This window comes from Tympanuchus pallidicinctus, unplaced genomic scaffold (assembly GCF_026119805.1).
Source record: "Tympanuchus pallidicinctus isolate F22 unplaced genomic scaffold, pur_lepc_1.0 scaffold3, whole genome shotgun sequence".
Taxonomy (NCBI): domain Eukaryota; kingdom Metazoa; phylum Chordata; class Aves; order Galliformes; family Phasianidae; genus Tympanuchus; species Tympanuchus pallidicinctus.
The window spans coordinates 1,026,113-1,046,090 of NW_026294747.1; the positions used below are offsets into that span (position 1 = coordinate 1,026,113).

Here is a 19,978-nt window from a genome sequence, read left to right on the forward strand (position 1 = left end):
ACTATTTTCGCCAGAAATTCAAAGCACAGCATTGTACAAACTGCTATGGAGAAAACTGACTCCATTAAAGGCGGACCTGGTGCAACATATTCATAATCATATCTGTACCTGTTGATGTTCATTGTTGCTAATTTCTACTAAGCTTTGTCATTTTCCTTGAAGAATTCCTCAAAGGCTTTGCAGAAAGCTTTTTCCTTTTGCGTTTCTTCTTTTTATCAGAGCCCTTGCCTCCATCCAGCTCTCTACCCCTACCCTTACCCCATGCTAAGTGACAAGTCCTTCTCTTCATATAGTGGGTGAGGACATTTGTATAACAACGCTTTATAACCTCAGTTCTCCCCACTGAAAAAGGAAAAATGGAAAATCAGTGGTTGTGAAGAGAAATCTCGAGCAAACAAGGGATGGCACTAATCAGTCACAAGGACACAGAACACCAGGAGTTTGTAAGGTGGTTGCTTCCACATGCAGCTGTTCAGACGGAAGTAGGAAACAACTGGCTGCACAGAAATCGACTGTACAAAATCTAATTCCTGAAGGCTTGAAGAGAAATAAGCTTTTTTGTTATGAAGCAGACGTGTGAGTTTTCTTATTTAATTATTAAACTTGAACTTGTGTTGTTTTGTTAAACAATTTCATAAATTAACACCTTCACTAAGGAAGAAATTTCCACAGTACTTATGTGGTGCTGACAAATTTTGTACTTTTCAATGTCTCAAAAGGCTCCTAACAAGTATAAAATAATTTGTGATGTTTCCAATTAGTTTTGAGATAACTCACAGATCTAGCTCTTTTGTTGGATTTCACCACTCATTTAAAATGAGATAAACATGCATCTTCAAGGGGAAAACTAACTAATCTGTGCTACTTCAAACCATATCAGAGTTCAAAATGAAATTCAAATTATGGCAAGCTCAAGTTGGCAAATAAATTGATGATTTTTATACATTGGCTAAGCACAGCCCTGTGAACAGTGAAAAATATGCAGACTTGCTTTCTCTTTCAATTCTGAGAATGGGTGACAGGGCTTCAAAAAAAAAAAAAAAAGTCATCAATTTTTTGGTACTCCACTTTCAGTTAGCAGAAATTTTCAGATGTGATGTATAGTTGCAATCTGGCATACAACCCAAAGAAAAATTTGATCATGTTTGTTTACTACACTTCTATAAGACCTATCTTACTAGAGAAAGACATCCCTTGCTTCACAATTGTATCTTATTGGTGTCATTGTTTTTTGGCAGTACATACATTTGTGAACAACTGTTTTCAAGGAAAAAGCACAGGAAGCGTAAAATTAAATAAAAACTCTCTGATGAACACCTTGAGAGCTCACTAAGAATTGCAACCACTTCCGTCATGCATTAGTTTCACAAAACAAGGTTAAATATTTCACTATTTTCTTTTTCATTTTTGTTGCCAACAAAACAAAAATGCACAAACTGAAAATGTTCAATTTCCCTCCTTGATGGAAAAAAGGAATTATACTGCATATAATATTTAATGCAGTCACTAATTGCTACCATTAAAAATGCTGGGGAAAGAAAAAAAAAAGTATGAACCTGAAAGAAAAACAAAAACAAAACAGAACAACACAATACAGAAGTTCAGTGAAAAACAAAACAAAACAAAACAACAGTAAAGAAGAATGAGAAAAGTACACTGAATGAATTCTGTTCCACAGGATAAGCTGACAGATTGACTAACTGGGATAACAGCAATTATGTTTATACTCCCACGGGAGTCTCAAAAGCATAACGTTCCCATACACATTTTGGCATATCTTATAATTCCTATATAGAGGATCAGTAAAATTTTAACGGTATCACCAAGAATATTGATATTTTGTTTCAAGAAATTTCCAGCTGGGAGTTTAAAATATGAATGAATAATAAGCAATGAGTAATAGCATTTCAATCATTGCTAAATTTCATTGATAGATTGTAGAATTCATGTCTTAGCTCTCAGTTATGCTTTTGGGCTCAAAAATTAGTCTGTAAAGTTGGATGAATTCAGAGGTAGATCCACGTACGTTCTGTATAGATGGGGAAAAGCAGAGAAAAGGAAAGGGGTTCTGTTTTGTTTAGTGAATTCCATGGTAACACCAAAAGCAGATCTAAGCAAATGATAAATGTTTTTGGTCAGATTTCACTTATAGATGGCCACGTGCTGATTAATTCTTCAGTTCAGCATTAGATAAACTATTTTGAAGAAAAGATTTTAGGTGTTACTCTAGTGAGTTCAGATCCAGCTACTCTAGTGAGTTCAGATACAGCTCAGCCCTGTGGATTCTGGCTATCACATTTTCACCTCGTTTAAGAATGCAAAGCTTCGACTCATTCATGCCAATGCTAATTTTGAAGTTAAAAAGCTCTTGTAAATTCTGGGAAGAAAAAAAAAATAATAGTGCCACGTTCCATTCTTTTTGACTTTGTTTTCAAACAGATTGTAAAAATATAGTAAATACCTTGAATACATTACAAATCAATCCACTTCCCACTTGACTATTTGTGTTTTGCTTATGAGTTGAAATCAGTCTCTAAAAACTTTTACAGAGCGGAACACAGCAGCTCTGGAAAAATAACTATAATCTATGGAAATAAATATTCTGACCATAAAGGAACTGCTGGAGCATTACTGTTCCTAATAAAAAGGTTAAGTTTTATGTGAGGTCACTCACTGCCTCATGAAAAGAGAACATGAAATGCATGAGAACCCTTAAAATGATGAATTTGGTTCTGTTTGTCTGGATATACTGAGCCAGGTTAGCTTTTCCTGATCTGTCCAATTATTGCAGTAGGTAGTGCAACAGTTATGTCCCAGTGCTGATTGCTCTTTATTGAATGACCAAATTAAAATGTTTCATTTTGCTCTTTGCTCACCATTTCTTATTGACATTCAGTGAATTCATACACTTTTACCAGCTATTATGAAAGACAGGCGATGAAGAATGTATTTAAATTTTCTCTTGTTTAGGCTACTGGTTTATCCTTGGTAATTGGGACCACAGGCTACTGCTTATTTCATTTTTCTTGCATTTTCACAGACGTGAAATCATTTAAGTGGTAAAAATGAGAGAAAAGGAGGAAAATCCTTTTCACTGTTATGTCACGCAAAGCACTTCAGCACTGCCACAACAGGAACTACTGATTTCCTCATGATTGTGACTGTATATAGAAAGGGTGGTAAAAGAACAACACTGCTCATATTCTGTCAAAGCCAGAATTATTAGGACACTAGCATTTGTTTAGAAGCTGCATTGCAATGATGCATATGTACATCACACTAAGTGTCCATGATTTAAAAGAAGCAAAACAAAAAATGGTAGGTATACATCAATTAAGAATTACATCTAAAAACCGAATGAGGACATTATTTTTATTAAACTATAGAAACAGTATAATTTGGGATACTTGGAGCCTTCTGCAGAACCCTGTGGGAATTGTAGATGAGGGGTTCATGGTGCTCAAAAATAAATCGTCAAAAATGATGTAAATGATAACTTGCTTCCTTTTTGTTCAAAAGCATGGGTAGAAAGTCAGTGCTGCATTATCTCAAAAAGCAGTTGCTAACTTACAGAAATTAAGAGGATTATATAGTATCATTATATTATAACACAGTTTGAGTTCAAGCACTTTTCTCACTGCTATGCCTAATAGAGCCAGAAGAAGGCAGAAGTTGAACACAATTTCTCTACCAAATTCAAGTAGAAACATTTATAACTACTTCACAAACAGCCTGTGAATAACAAATAAATTGTATGGAGCTTTCTTAATACATAGAATTATTTGAATTCTAGATGTCAGCCTTGAAAGAAAGCAAATGCTGCAACATGGCCAAGACAGGCAGAAGAAGGAAAAATCATAAAGAGAGCATAAAGACACTTTGTCAAAGGAATGCCTATCATGCTTCAGGACATGCATCTGCACAGATAAGCCATCTCTCTGGCCTTTGTACAGTGATATATCAGCTCACAAATGACATGGTATTGCAGGTACAGAGGCCTTACCGTGAGGAAAACCTGGTGGGACCAATAGCCTGATTTCTATGTTAAGTCCTAATTTTATATAAGGAGCTCTGAAAGTTATACCTCCTAGGTTATGATGTTGGCCTACAGCATCAGAGGTGGATGTTGCTGGTACAGCAGTAGAGGTTGAACCTTCCATCAACACCCCATGATATTTTGCTGCCATGTGACAGATGGCAGAAGAGAGGCAGTCTGACAGAATGGTGTCTGTTATGGAAATGTGGATGAAGCAAAGGTGTGTCACTGAATCCCTTTCTGTGGAAAAAAAAATGGCAACACTTGCAGTGTTTTTATGGAGAACAAGCAATGGATGTGAGCACAGTGAGCAGTGGGTGGTGTGTTTCAGCAGTGGGGACGGCGATGGGAAATACAAGCCATGTTCCAGTTGGCCATGCAGATTTTTATGAGCAAGGCATGCAGGCTGTTGTCCATTGCTGTTGAATACATAAAGCTAACTGTAGGAACCATGTTGAAAAACAGTGGCCTATAGCTGAGAATTTGCTCTATCAAATAGTGTTATTGTGCCTCTGGTATCTGTTGTAGTTTCCACAGAAATTAACACAAGGCACTACTTTCAGAGTGGCTTACATATTACTTACTTAACATGAGGTGGAAAAATCCAATAATGGAATTGGATATACAGATACAGACTTCAGTTCCTACATTTGGTACAGAACTACTATATCAAGTCACACAAGTCACATAATCTCTATAAATTCACTTTATAAACTCTTTGTAGATTGTTCATCATTTTACAAATATGCTTAGGATCCTGATGCTACGATAGTACAAGAGAAAAACACAACTGAGTCTTTAATTGCAAAGAAAAGATAGAGGGAGGGGAAACAAAAATCTTCTAAACTAATTTTAAACTAGTTTCTAAAAGGACTTGCAGTGCTAATTCCCACACTTGATTTCCAAGTGCAGTTATTAGAAGATGGCTAAATGGGGTTGCACTGAGTCACTTTAACATGGATGATCTCAAAGGAATCACCTCTTTCAGGCAATTCTTGGCATTCAATAGAGAGCGCTCTTGGTGTTAGTCTGAAGTCAATGTGATTGCTTGCAGAAGGGTAAGGGAAGCTGTGAGAGAATGCAAACTGCTAGCTGCTATTCCTGATCTGAAATTTGAAGGAGGTAAGAGAAAGGGAAGTATTAATTGTGTTGCTTTTAATCTGTATTTCACCAGTGCCTTTGGGTGACCGCTTTCAAATCTGACTTTGTCCCAGCTACCTGTGGCTGCTAAAGAAAAAGAATCTTCTCCCTCACTCCCTGGTGTCCTGAATGACAACCTTTAAATAACATTCTTCACTCTTGATGACACATCTTCACTTTTCACAGGTGAGCTGATATCACTAAAATATTAGCAGTCTAAAGATGGAGTGAATGTGGAGTACAGATTGTCAAACTGAAGAGGCTGTGGTATGATAAGCAAAACACAAATGAGCTAGCGTGAATTCTATATATCTGTAAATCAGGTATGCAGATCTCAAGGTAAGGGTCTACAAATATCCTAGCATAAAACAAAATAACCTTCTTCCCTCTAGCTCTCCCTCTCTCCACATAAAACATGCACACACACACATAAAAAAACCAGCAAACTGCAACCTTGAGCTGTAAATAGCTACAATATTTAACAAAGGTCTGTGGTTTGTCACATGCCTAGCTAGTTCAGTTTTCCTGGGAAGCTGTAAGCTGCCCTCAGGATTCATTATATTATTTTAAAGTTATAGCTCATTCGTCTTATTCCCCAACAGCCCTTTCTCATTTGCACGATAAGTACATTTCTCTTCTCTTGGATAATGGTTCATTATTTTCAACTCACATTAGTCATTCTTCTTGGGGGTACTAAATCTCATGACTAAGAGAACTCAGATTAGGCTAAAAATAACAAAATACAACAGTAATTACTAAGAAAATAATTAACATCTATAGCTTTTTCACTCACTGTTTTCATGTGCACTGTAGTTTGCTTTGCTTCAGCAAATCCAAATGTGACGACTCACATTTGGATTTGAAATCAAATGGGACCACTCTAGAATACTTACTTCCAATAAAAATATTGGATTCCTGTAGTACACAGTAGTACCCAGGACAGTGAGCATGAATTGTACATATCATCAGTTTTATTTTAAAGAAAAATAAATAAAAAAAAATGTAAAAGCTGAATAGAAATATGATTCTGAATTGAAATATGACTTTCTAGTAGAGACATTTGTGAACTTTTTTTTCTTTTTTGATGAAAAGTACAATAATAATCAACAAAAGGTATTACACTTTCCATGAAATAAATGGGTGTATGTATTTATACTGAAAAGGTTCAAGTGGATTTAATATCCACTATAAGAAATCTATCCTTGAGACCTTTCCAAGCCTAATCAAGTTTTTGACAGATTTGATTCCTCACCTATGCAAGAAGGGTTACAATGCTAGAGTTACAAAGGGTGCAGTATTGTCAAACTAAAGCTACTAGATTAGCTTTCTGCTCAACATGAAGTCAATCAGGATTCAAGTTAAGCGTCAAGATTACCCAGAGACTTTGTGTTGTCACAATTCAGTCCTGAACCAGTTGTATTCACTAATGCATCCTGACTAAAGACAAAAATTGAGAGCAGTGCAGGTATTGTTGCTATCCCTGCTGTTCCATTACCATTTTCCATTACCTTGTCTTTAGAAATACATAGCAATTTCTTGCTGAAACGCTTATTATAATGATCAACGTATGAATATAATTAATTACATACATTCTATAATAACATAATTAATTATGCTCTTACTGATCCTTATTCTAACCAAAGGTAGCTGAAATTAATATCTTAATAGAGATTCCGGCCTCATTCACAAAGTAGAAACACACAGACCCACACATTCTTTAAAAGCAAAGATGGTGCCGATTCTAGAGAAACAAAGAACTATTAATTTTCTCAGCAAAACTAACCAGTGAGAAAAATGAAGCTGATCTAAGAGGCAGTACTCAAAGAAACTCACATACCAGCCACTTGCAATTTCATGTGTCACTCACAATAAAAGAAAAAAGAGGAGGAGAAAAATGAACCAGCTTGCTGCATAGTACCCAGTAGCTGCTCCCAGGTCAGGGAGCTGAGGTCAAGAGAGCTGATGAAAGGCAAAGATGAAGATCCCAATGGATACAGTAAATGTAGGAGATTAATTATTGTCCTCATATTCCTTTTGCAGTAATTCAACCCCACCAAAGCAAACGTCAAGACAGTTGATGATAGGAAACAAGAGTTGCTGAGGGAGCATCTAGAATGCCTAGAACATAATCTTGCCACATTCTACTATTTTCCTTCCAAGTAAAGCAATGATTCAAAGAGAAAATGTGCAAAACTTAACTCATAACATCTACACCTATAACATAACAAAGGATTTGCAAGTCCAGCATCTGAAAGCAGGGACAAAAAAAACTCATAGTAGTAAATATAGTAGCCATTGTCAAATATTTTTTTTTCACATAATAAGGCTTTTTATCCTTTTTTTTTTTTTTTTAACCTCCCATGATGTAATTTCCTGTCAAAGGTTTCTGTTATTAACTGCATTCAAGTTGGTGAAAGGGGACTCTGTTCTTTTTCTTTTTTATCTTTACTGAATTTCCTTTTTTTCCTTTTACTGACAGCTAATATTTCCTATTTCTCCTGATTTTAGTCCTTCCTATGAGGGCAGTCACAGCCTTTCATAAAAATCATGAATTATGTTTAATTAATAAAGTCACTAAATAGAATAGCAACTGATAAATGAAATTATCGCTGTTATTTACTTTAATAAACCCAAAATAAACCATCTTTGAGGAGATTAAAAAAAAAATAGCAATGAACCTGACTGAATAATAAGCCTATTTCTATTCCTATTTTTCCCTATTTTGAATGTGCATGGTATTTAATCACCAGAGTGTCCTTTCAAGGCTGGACTCTAATGGCTTCTGTGCTGTAATTTTTTTTACTAAACTCCAAATTCAATTTTAAGTGTTATTTCCAAGAAAGTTACCAAAATTATTATTTGAGCATCTACCAAATCTGACTGATCTGATTTTACAGTGGCATATCCTAATGCTGAAGATGTACTGGTGACAATTATTAACTTTCCAGCCATCACGAGATCACACAATCATTGCACATCATTCAGCACAGGCTTTTGGAAAATAGAATGTATCATACTCAAGAAATAGTAGTAGCTGGACTTGAGGGAAGCCTATCCTACAATAATCTACAAAAACTGTGGCTGAGATTCAATTGCAGAAATGTCTTAACGAGCGTTTTCACAATGACAACACAAATCTTCTCTCTCCCTTTTTCTTTCAGGTTAAATTACACCTTGAGCAAAAAGTTGCCAAATGCTTTAAAAAACTGCATAATATAAGAGTATGAATAGCATCACAAATTGGTATTATGTTCTGTAACACCTCTCAGCCTCAGGTTTAAATTAGAAGAAGGGGGCAAACACATTAGTTTCACCACCTTGTTTTATGTCTTTTTCCACAATGATTATTTCAGTTAGACAAAATCACTTTCTCATCCCTACAAAAAGATATTTATTCCCAGTGCCATGCTTTTCACAGACTTTCTGCACCAATTATAATGAAATTATTTGACGATACAGACAACAAATGCAACAACTTAGAAGCTGAAGAGATACTATTTAAGCAGCATGAGAGACTTGTAAGTAGTGTTAGATTTTTCTTTCTAAAATAACAGAAACCCAGCTAAGCAGTAGAGTGCATGTGTAATTGAGGTAGCTCTTTGAAGACCCATGGAACTTAGTGATTTTTTTAATCTTTTTAACATCAATTTGAGAGCACTGATGTCCTCCAGTGTGGAAGAAAACACTGTGAAACGGTCAACAAGGATGTATAGGAAAAGTGAAATTAAATTTAATTTTATTCAGGTCATATGCTGGAGTAGTAAAGTGCAGCATATGATCATGTGAAATACTGATGCAAGAAAATTTAATTCAGTGCAAACATGAAAGCTGAAGACTGCTGTTTTCATGAAGACTAAAAAGACTGTAAGTGACAACACAACTCAGTTCTCATCCAGAAAGTTCCAGTACTTTGTCAGAAAAAAAAACCAGTATCAAACAAGTCAAATCAGATCCTAATTTTTTGGCAGTAAACAAATCCAAGGCAAGTCATTCACTCAGGTGATATGTGTTGCTACCTCAGATACAGATATCAAATAAATACAATACTACAAATGGCCTACCATTCCATTTAAATGAAATACTTGTTACTATGTCTATGTTACTACACCCTTGACAGTAGGGACACTCTCTATTACACACAGTGTAATACATTCAGCTGGACTTTTACAACCTATGGTGCAAAGATTCCTTCAAACCAATGATCGTGTGTGACATGCTGATCTATTCAGTTTTCACCAAGAAGAAGGATCATAATAAAGGACAAGCAAAGCTAGCTTATAGTAAGCTGTAACACTAATACCTCTCCATATTGCTGATGGCCCTGCCTGTGGCCTGTGAGGAGTTGGAACTTGATGATCCTTGAGGTCTCTCAAAGAAACACAGAAGAGATAAAGAAGCAAGTGGAAGTTACATCTTGAATAGTATTTTTCCTGAATGAAATAGTGTTGAAAATCTACCTGAATTTTGTCTTGAAAAAATGGAGAGTACATACTGACTCCATTATCTAATCAATGTCTTTTCAGTAAGGTGAGTGTATGCATATGCATGCATGCAGACCACACATATTATTTAAACGAAAAAGGATGTTCAGATTTAAGACCAACATAAACCTCACTAATTTCTCCCACCTCCAATCCTTTATGTTGCACCTGGCATTTTGGATGCTTTAAGTTCATCTGAAATTGCCTGCTCCGCTGTTTGAAAGTCCTAATATTTGAATTTTTCCATCTAGATATCCTGAGCTTTGATAGAAATTTAAAAGTGGCATATGATCATAAGGAAAAAAAAGTTTAATACTCAGTTTCACAGCACAGTTTTTCCAACTGTTATCAAAATAATATATTGAATAGCATAGCCAAAAGGGAGTTATGTATCTAGAAACAAAGATAGTAACATTGATTAAACCATATGCTATCAAATTAATTTTCAACTGCTTCATGCTGAATCCATTCAGTAGGTAAAGTTATTTAGTAATATTAACATTGGCATTTTACAATCACCTGTATAGCAAGACTAAAATTTTCTCAGTTCTATAGTTGACAATCACTTAAATAGGATGGGTAAATTAAATGCAAAATACTATTAAATGCTTTCAGGCTCTAAAGAGTCAAATTCTGACATGCTTACACTTTTCAAGTAATATTTTATACATACTTTCATTGATTCCTATGAATGCCTTTGTAGATGAAAGCAACAAAGAAAGCAGAAATGGGCCATAGCCTCTTGTCACATTGTACACTACTTTCCATAATATACAGTAACACAACAGATTTACAACAGCATTACTGAGAACAGAATTATCTGGGCTATTTGCCATCTGCATTTCAAGCTTAAATATGAAAGGTCAGTCATTAGGTGCCTGAAATAAACATGCTTTACTACTGAGGTAAACATTTTCAATGAAGAACATCTGCCTGACTTTCATTCAGCACAGTGACATTGTTTTTCTTTATTTATGGGTTGCATGTGCAACTGGTATACAAGCAATAGTGTCAAGCTTGCTTTTTAACTAAATCATATAACTTGCATCCATTTTATAGTATTTCTACTGCATTGCTGTATATTTGTATACACTAAATCTAATTATAATGCTTTTATCTAAGAAATTACACTTCTGCCATCAGCTTTATAACCACTAGGATTCACACTGTAATCTCATCGAGGGATTGTAATTCCTAAAGGATAATTCACAGACACGTACATGCACTGGCAATAAAAACATTCCATTGATCCTCCACAATTGTGGAAGGAGCTATATATAGCTAACGTTATTGTGAGCATATGTTGTGCCTGCAGGAGGATCTGATTAGATGAGATGCTTGGAACAATTCCACGAAACAACAAATTGAGATAATGAGTGCACTGAATAACTAAAGCCTTGCAGACATTTATGGACATGCTTAAATTCATGCACACTGCTAATCCCATTTGAATCAGACTTTGCCTTTGCATAGACAACGCAGATCCAGAGTTAGATGCTAGATATTTATATTTCATATCAGTAGAGTATCAGTGCACCCTACAGTCGTGAAAAGTTTTATCTACTTACCAGCTCCTCAAGATGGAAAGCAATGATTTGTTCTGAAGTCATAAACACAAAAGAAGAACAGCTTTTCTTTTCCTAAATCATTGCTAACAATTTGATTGTTTTTGCTACCTTGAAATAATCCCAGTAAGTATGCAATATAAATTCATACCTTGAATCCTTCATTAAGTATTCTGCAATCTGCTTATGGAGTAAGTACTCTGCAATCTGCAATCCACAAGGAGATATTTCTCATCTCCTTTCTCAGATAAGGACTATCTAAAATGGAACAAATAAACAGTGGGATGTTCCAAGCTACCATAAGCACGCTGAAGTGAAAGTATGCTCTTTTTTTTCAGTAAATGATTAAGTATAGTTACAGATTATCATTCAGTTGCCACTAAGGTTGTATCTATGCTGACACTGAAGATATTGCAATTTTTGGAAACAAATTACAATAAAACCTCTTGTTAATACAAAACGTTATCTTTCCAAAACACAAGTTTCAGAGAATCATAGAATCATTAAGTTTGGAAAGACCACTAATATCACCTAGTCCAAACATTAACCCATGCTTTTGACTGCTCTAGACCACAACCCTCAGTATGACATCTACCCTTTTCTTGAGAACTATCCTTCTTGAAAACTTCTGGTTACTCTACACCCTCTCCTCCCCCCCACCTTCCCCCACCCCCATGGGCATCCTGTTGCAATCACCATTCTTTCAGAGAATAAATTTTTCCTAACATCCGACCTGAATCTCCTTTGGCACAACTTGAGGCCATTCCCTCTAGTCCAACTGCTAGCTACGTGAGAGAAGATGCTGACCCCCACCTCACCACAACCTATATTGCATCTACAGGGTTGTAGAGCACACTAAAGCCTCCCCTGAGCCTCCTCTTCTCCAGACTGCACCATCCCATTTCCCTCAGCCACTCCTCATAAGACTTGTGCTCCAAGACCTTTCACAGCTTCACTGCTGTTCTCTGGACATGCTCCAGCACCTTGATGTCCTTCTTCTAGTGAAGAGCCCAAAACTGAACACACCAGTCAAGGTGCATCCTCACCAGTCCTGAGTACAGGAACAATCATCTCCCTGCTCCTGCTGGCTGCTCTATTTCTGCTGCGAGTCAGGATGTCACTGGCCTCTTGGCTAGCTGAGCACACTGCAGGCTTGTGTTCAGCTGACTGTCAACTAGCACCCCCATACCCTTTTCTTCCATGCACCTTTCCAGCCACCTTGCCCCAAGACTGTATTAATGAATAGGATTTCTGCAACCAAAATGTTGCATCACATACTTGGCCTTGTTAAAACTCATACAATTGGCTTCAGTCCATTGATCTAGCCTATCCAGATCCATCTGAGCCTTCCTACCTGACAATTTGGTGCCTGCAAGCATACTGAGGGTACTCAACTCCTTCATCCAGTCTGTCATTTTTGCAGGCTCAATAAGAATCATCATTATAACCTGGCAGTCGGGGCAAACCACATTAGGTACATCCAGTCAAAAGAGCTGATTCTCCCACTATATTCAGCATGCATCTGGCCTCACCTTGTATTTTGTGTACAGTTCTGGGCTCCAAAATACAAAAAAGGGATGAAGGACCTCTGAAGTGCTCAGAGGGAAGCACAATCTGAGGGCTCATAGAACAGGCTTCCTAGTGAGATGGTTGGTGCCCTGTGCCTGTTGGTGTTAATGAGGCATTTGAATAATGCCCAGAGAACATGCTTTAGCTTTTGGTTAGCCCTGAAGTAGACAGGCAGCTAGACCACAGTGGAACCACAGCTCTCCCAAAAAACCACTCTGACACAGAATTTAAGTACATCAATACGCATTTCAAGAGTAGAACTTCTAAATCGTATGCAATGTTAATCTTATCACATGTTTGCAAACTGTAAAAAAGAAAAACATACCTAACAGGCGATTCTGGGAGATGCATTCAGCCATAGATTTCAACTTCTTGACTTTCAGATGAAACGTGATCAAAAATTAAGTTGGGGAATGATTGTAGAAAATCTTTCCAAAATAGCTACAATAGAAATGAAAAAAAATATATATTAAAAAAGTGAAATGATGCTATGATGACAATATAATAGGTTCTACCATTATCCATCATCCTGTTCCATTGTAAGGGCCTATATGGATTGGTCTGCACAGTTCCAGTCACCATCTCTTTAAAAGAAATACATTCAATAAGAGATAATATCAGAGAACACTGATCAAAATGAGCAAAGGAGACATAATAGAACAGCATAGGATAAGCAGTGCAGAGAAAGTAAAATTAGGGCCCCTTTCTTTATATTTTATGACACAATGCAAAGGGAGCATCCAGTAAAAAGAAAAAGCGGAAAACTGAAATACCTGTAGAACTCCAGAATTAAAAAAATAAAAGATATGAAAATATACAGTTATGTAAACATCCACAAATGCAATAATAAAATTGCAGGAAGTCATTAAGCTTCACATTTTAAGGTTTATATTCTAAATCATTTTAATCTACTGGAGATTCAATGTGACTTAATGTGGGTTACATTATTCCCCATCTGTTTTCAGAAGCAATATTGTAACTTCTTTTGAAGCATGTAGACCATTTATATCAAGAAGAAGGAAACAGTTGGGATATATTTTATAGATATGACTATAATATAAGGTCTAGAATGTTTTCAGCTTGTTAGTAACTCTGCAGAACAGATAAAAATAGTTTAATTGGATGCATCCATGTTTTTCCACGGTTACTAAAAAAGGTATTAAAATATTCCATTATCCTAATTGAATTGTGCAAGTTGAAGTTGAAAAAAATTACTGGAGCATATAAGAAATGCATTTGAACATAAAAATATAGTTGCTGTAGAAAAACAGTTTCTGTATAAGAAAAAGAAAATAGCATTATCATCCAAAGTGACACAGGAGCTAGAAGTGGCTTCCTAGTTTTAAAAAAGTGTTGCAATTCCTTCACCAAGACGCAAAAGACCACATGTAAATAAAATTTATTAGATTTTTAGATTAGATTAGAATAGAAAAATATTTTAGACATAATACTATATTTCAAAATGTATTTCTCTCTTTTGATTCAGTATTCTGAAAGCCTTTTTCAAAGCTCTGAACTCCTTTTAAAGATGGGTGAAAATGAGTCACCTCAACTGATCTGGAAGAAAAACAAGTGACAGTTGCCTTGGGTTAACCAGCAGAACTGGTGCACACTCAATGATAGAAAAAGAGAGTCATCTGAAATGTTTACCTCAAAAGCTGTCTAAACCAGTCTAGCATTCCTGGAAATAGTCATGGGGATCACAGCAAGAAACCAAGAGATCTTTCAATACATGAACTTGCTAACGACTGATTTTTAAAGTAATAGCGTTAAATGCATTTTATGACTTTCATTACCTACATTATCACAGAAATCTTAATTTCATAGCTTCTTAAGCACGATGACAAAATGACCAATAAACTAGCAACAGGAGAGAATCCCCTAGCATGAGAAATTGTGCAGGCTCTGGCTAAGAGGGTGCATTTATTTCATTCAATATCTGCCAGACATATGGCTTTATCAAAGTATTACAATTTCTTCAGGCTTTGTCTGCAACAGAAAATCCAATGCAGTGCAGAAAGACAAATCAAGGACATTCAATACCTGAATCAGAGCTCAATTTCAATGTCACTACAAGAAACTATCAAATCATTTTTGCAGATGTCACCTTTACCACACTAAATATTGAACTCAGTGCTAGACAGCAAATTGCTGTTCACCTTACAGAAGAACATGTTGTAGCAAAGCTGCGTAGTTCAAAGAGGCACTCTGAACCTCCAGGTCTTTCCCAAAAGATATTAACCCAAACAAGGCACATCATTAAGTACCACAGGCACGCAATTATCCCCACTTTCAGCACATTGATTCATGCACCACAACTGTTTTACTTAAAATAGCCACTATAGAACGGTGAGGTATCTACACCCAGAGACAAATTCATTACAAGGCATAAACCCAAATTTTGAAGGTGACATAAGGAATCTATCCAATCAAATTTATTAATCACAAAGCAATGCCTTCATTCAACAGGTTCAGTGTGTCTTTTTTCTTGAAGAGATTTACACCATGAGCGAGGGTGTCAACATTGTACCAATAGAGAAAATTTTATATATGTTCGTTTTACTATTTTAAACATGAAAAAATATGGCAGAGCTAAGGACAGAAATGCCTGCTGAATAAACAGAATAAATGCAGTACAGGAAACATTTCAGTTTCAGTTTCAGAATTTCAACCTAATGTTTGTCATTTTGGTCATACAAAGGCCATTGACTATTCAGCTAGGCTAGATGATCCCTAGAGGACAACTTGTCCACACATTCTACAAGAATATGTCCTGTGACTTCTTGAAATTTTCTTTTATGAATCATCTGGATATTTTTATTAAATGATTCTAAGTTTAATTTTATTTTTTTTTTTAATACTGATTGATTTTTTTTTTATTTTTTTTTTGTTACAAACTAATATAAGAGAAAGTCTGAATTTCTTCTAATGCTATAATCAAGCCTGGAAGTTACCCCACTTTAAATTTTGTTTGTTATGTGCCTTTTGCAGCATTGTAGCTTTTTTTCAACAAGGAAAAAATCGCCAGCACCATAGTTACCAAAGTAATCATTGTTATAAGTAGCATCGTTGCTTCTCTGCTGATATATTTTCAGTTCCTATTTTCTACCTCTTTTTCTCAGATTGCTTATATATATATGTCAAGAGGAAAAAGCAGTCTGAAGTACAGCTGGGTTGTCTAAGAATAATCAGAAAACTTGAGAGATGTCAAAAATGATTGAAAGGAAATATACATTTTTCATTTATGTCAAACATTTGCTAAGAAGTATGCTTTAAACTTAAAAAAAGACTTAAATATATAGGAAAAATACTGAACTAAATTTGTAAAAATGTCTTCTTTGTTTTGTTTTGTTTTTATTTTTATTTTTTTTATTTTTTTATTTTTCTGACCGGTATTGATAAGCAGCTCTGTTCAAGCAGGCCTTCTCTCTGACAGAAGATGAGATGGAGATCCAAATTTTGAAATATCACCACCTCAAATTGATCTTTCAAACTGAAGGAGTGCCCAGCGCTGTACACAGCAAACAAATTATCACTGCTGGAGGCAGCAGGAAATTTGCCAGAAACCTAATAAATAAGCATGTCTGTACAAGGGAAAAGGAGACAGAGTTGTGGCTGTGGGACGTGCTCTGTGGTCTTTCAAAAAAGGAAGGGGAAGGGCAAGGAGAAGGGAAAGGGGAAGTTATTTTCTGAAGAAATAGTATTTGCCGTGTACTTGGGTGGTTGTTTTTATTCCACAATGTATTCCACAGTTAAGAGAGATTCAGTTTTCCAGCCCTGTGGAATATAGCATAGAGATTTACATCTCTTCAGAGCTGACAGTAACTGTCAGGAGCAGCGATGCCTAGTTGACAGTGACAGCTGACAAAGGTCATTCCTGAGTGCAAGATGAATAAAATGTTCTAAAATATTAATGCAGAAACAGCTTTAAGGAGAAAAGCATGTATGAAGAACTGATGTCCCACTTAGCAAAAGTTATCCCTAAAATTTCTATGTATTGGCTAACAACCAAAACAATTTCTTAAAAGAAAAATGATTACAGCAAATATAATGTGTGAATAGAAGTAATCCAGTATCTAAAGCTAAGGAAAAAGCAGTTTTAATGCACACCAAGATCTAAAATCAGTAAATCTTGGCAAACTGTGACCAGAACAAACTAAAAATAAACATCCAAAACATTACCACATCAAAATCAGTTATTTCTTTTATTTTTATCAGCATTTCTGCATATTCATCAAAATGACTGGTCAAGCATGACTTCCCTGAGGGATTAAATTATGCTTGATGATTCAGAAAATACATGAATTTGTGTATACACTGAAGCACCAACTCAATCTTGTACTTAGATTTACATTCTTGATTGCTGGATTACAAGTTTTTAGCAGTTCTTTAAATGAGGGATAATAGTAATCTTCAGAGAACTTCAAAAACAAACAAACCAAAACTTAAACATTTTCCTTGTCCCCACTTAAATCAAGAATCAGAGTATTCTTAAACAGCCAACACTCTCCTGATTCTACTGAAATATCACCCCAAATATAAGAAAATACTTCTTTCAGCGATAGAAATAACACAATCTTGTTGCACAGTGTAATTACATTAAAAATGCCCTTTATAGTCTGTTCTCACAAATTGCTTAAAGATCTCTTAAAAATGAATTTATAAGGCAAAATTACAGTTGAATTGTAGTTGACTGCATGACAGAAAGGTCGATTCAGGAGACATTACTTTCTAGTGCATACTGATATATAGTATGCTGTAAGTATCTCAAGTGCTGTTACAGCTCAAAAGTAAAAACACAATAAAATATATGAACATGGTCAGATTTCAGCCCATCTCAGAAGAGACTGACACATTTTGATTGTCATCAATCTATCTCCTATTTTTTCCTGAATAAAAAGACTGAACAAAGTTTAATCTACTACTACAAGTCCAATTTTCTGGAAGTTTAGCTTTTCAATAACTATTTCCAAAATGCCTTTGGATATTTTGCCCTCATTTTTGATGTCTGGAACTGGCAGCAGAATTCTGATAACATTCTTGTCACTGCAGGGATCATACTAGTGAAGCCTTGCCCCCCTATTTCTGAAAGATTTTCCCCTGATCACTTAAGAATTACGGTTTCTTTTTTTAGTACAATTCTGCAAAATATGTTCTGATAGATCCTGACAGCTTCATTCTGATCTTCATTTCCATGAATGGAAGGTATCCAAAACCAAATTATGCATTAGACAAAATGCATTAGAGAATTTTTTTCTCATGCTACAGATGTCTAATATAGGTCATTTTGTTCTATTGCATTCACAATCTGAATCTAGCAAAGGATTATTTAATCTTGGGTTGCTTAGAGATCATGCAAAAAGGAAAAGGAAACAGCCTTTAAACTTGCTCCCATAAATAAAAAATGGCAATTGTACACCTTGACTGGTGTCTCTACCTCCAAAATGAATAAACCAAAAAATTATGATAGAAAACCACCTTGGACATGAGAATTTAAAGGGAAAAGTCCACTATCTCTTATAAGTTCAGTCATAAATCATGCTTTGCCAGCGTCAATGCCTGAAACTACGTCCTGCACCAGGGGCTGTTTCACCTAACTTCAGTTGTATTCTTTTCAATACAGTGAGAAACTTCCTTTGTGTTTCCCCTGGCCATCATAATTGTTCCTGTACCATTACTGAAACTTTCCAGAGAAGCAAAGTTTCTCTAGAAAACACCTATAGACTATGTTCAAATTTTTGTGTATGATGGGTTCTTACTACATTACAGACAAACTTCCACAAGTCAAGGGGGATGCATTCGTAGTGCACTAAGGTCCAGGTCCATTCAGAAAATCTTTTCAGCATCAAGTTTCCAGATATTGGTTTCAGGAGGCATTTCTGTTATAGCTTGCTACAAAGCTGAAGTTCAGCTGCCCCAAATTATGGATGCCCCATCCCTGCAGGCATTCAAGAGCAGGCTGGATGTGGCTCTGGGCAGCCTGGTCTGCTGGTTGGAGACCCCGCACATAGCAGGGGGTTGGAACTGGATGATCATCGTGCTCCTTTTCAACCCTGGCCATTCTCTGATTCTATGAATAATAATGCTGATGGTACTGATTTAATTTCCTTCTTTCAGAGGCCTTGGAGAACATTTATTTAAGAAATACCATGTAGTGGGGTTCCATAACAACGTTTTTCATATTGTAGGAAAATTTACATCAATTTAAAAACAAGCAAATCAACCATACAATTGCAGTGTTCTCAACTAGCCAGATCCAATCTCAGACAATATATTAATTAGTATTTAAAAAGTATTTGAAGCTGAACTTTTACATGTCATATCCTAAGGTATGTCTTTTATTACTCGTATTTCTTCTGAATTTATGCCTGCTATTTCTCATAGAGATCAGAAATTTTAGTCCAATGCAATTTTCTTGTGTAAGGTGTTTTGAACCACATATTTTATAATACAAAGCAAGTAACACTACATATTACATATTTTCCATTCCTTGCACACTGCCTTCAAGAGTCACAGGTTTTATTCCAGCGATACATTTAAGATTTAGCATAGCAGGTAGGATGTACAATGGCTCTGATTATATTCAATATTTGCTTTTAGAAATATTTAATGTCCCACATTTGCTGCAAGTTCCAGAATTCCTGGTTCTGATATTTCTCACTAAATTAAAACTGGGTTAACAGAAGGTAACATGCAGTTGATGTCAGAAGAATGACGTGTTCAGAAAAAAAGAAAAAAGTAATGGTTTTGCCCAGTCTAGCCTTTTCTTAAAGTGACAAACTATTTATTGACAAACTATTTATTTCTTCTAGAAGGTGCATAAACATGTTGCATACACGTCATCTAAAACTCAGAGTACATTGTTAAAAATGTTCCATATCTGATCACAGCAAGGACATTTATGTTAAATTTGGAATTTCAAAACCTGTTCCAAATTTCTAGACATGTCATAACCACAACAATCTCCAAAAGGGGCTCGCAATTGGGGCCTATCTCTAGCCCAGATGTAAAACACACCTTTACTATCGTGTTAGAGTGTCTTTGATTAAGAGGATTGTAAGCAAAGTAATGAAAGGACCTGTTCCATATTCAGTCATTTAGCTGAGAAAAAAAAAATATCCACAGAAACTGATATAGTAGAGCTACAGCTGCTTTGTTTTGCTTCTTAGAAATAACACATGGCAAAG

The 19,978-nt window shown here is 35.7% G+C and overlaps 1 long non-coding RNA gene across 1 annotated transcript in view; it reads right to left on the reverse strand.

Moving 5' to 3' along the window:
* The window catches only part of LOC128085320 (uncharacterized), a 110,739-nt gene that overhangs the window by 66,771 nt on the left and 23,990 nt on the right, over positions 1–19,978 (reverse strand). The window contains exon 2 of the long non-coding RNA XR_008208893.1: positions 13,117–13,232. This is a non-coding gene — a long non-coding RNA (uncharacterized LOC128085320). The remainder of the gene's footprint in view (positions 1–13,116; positions 13,233–19,978) is intronic.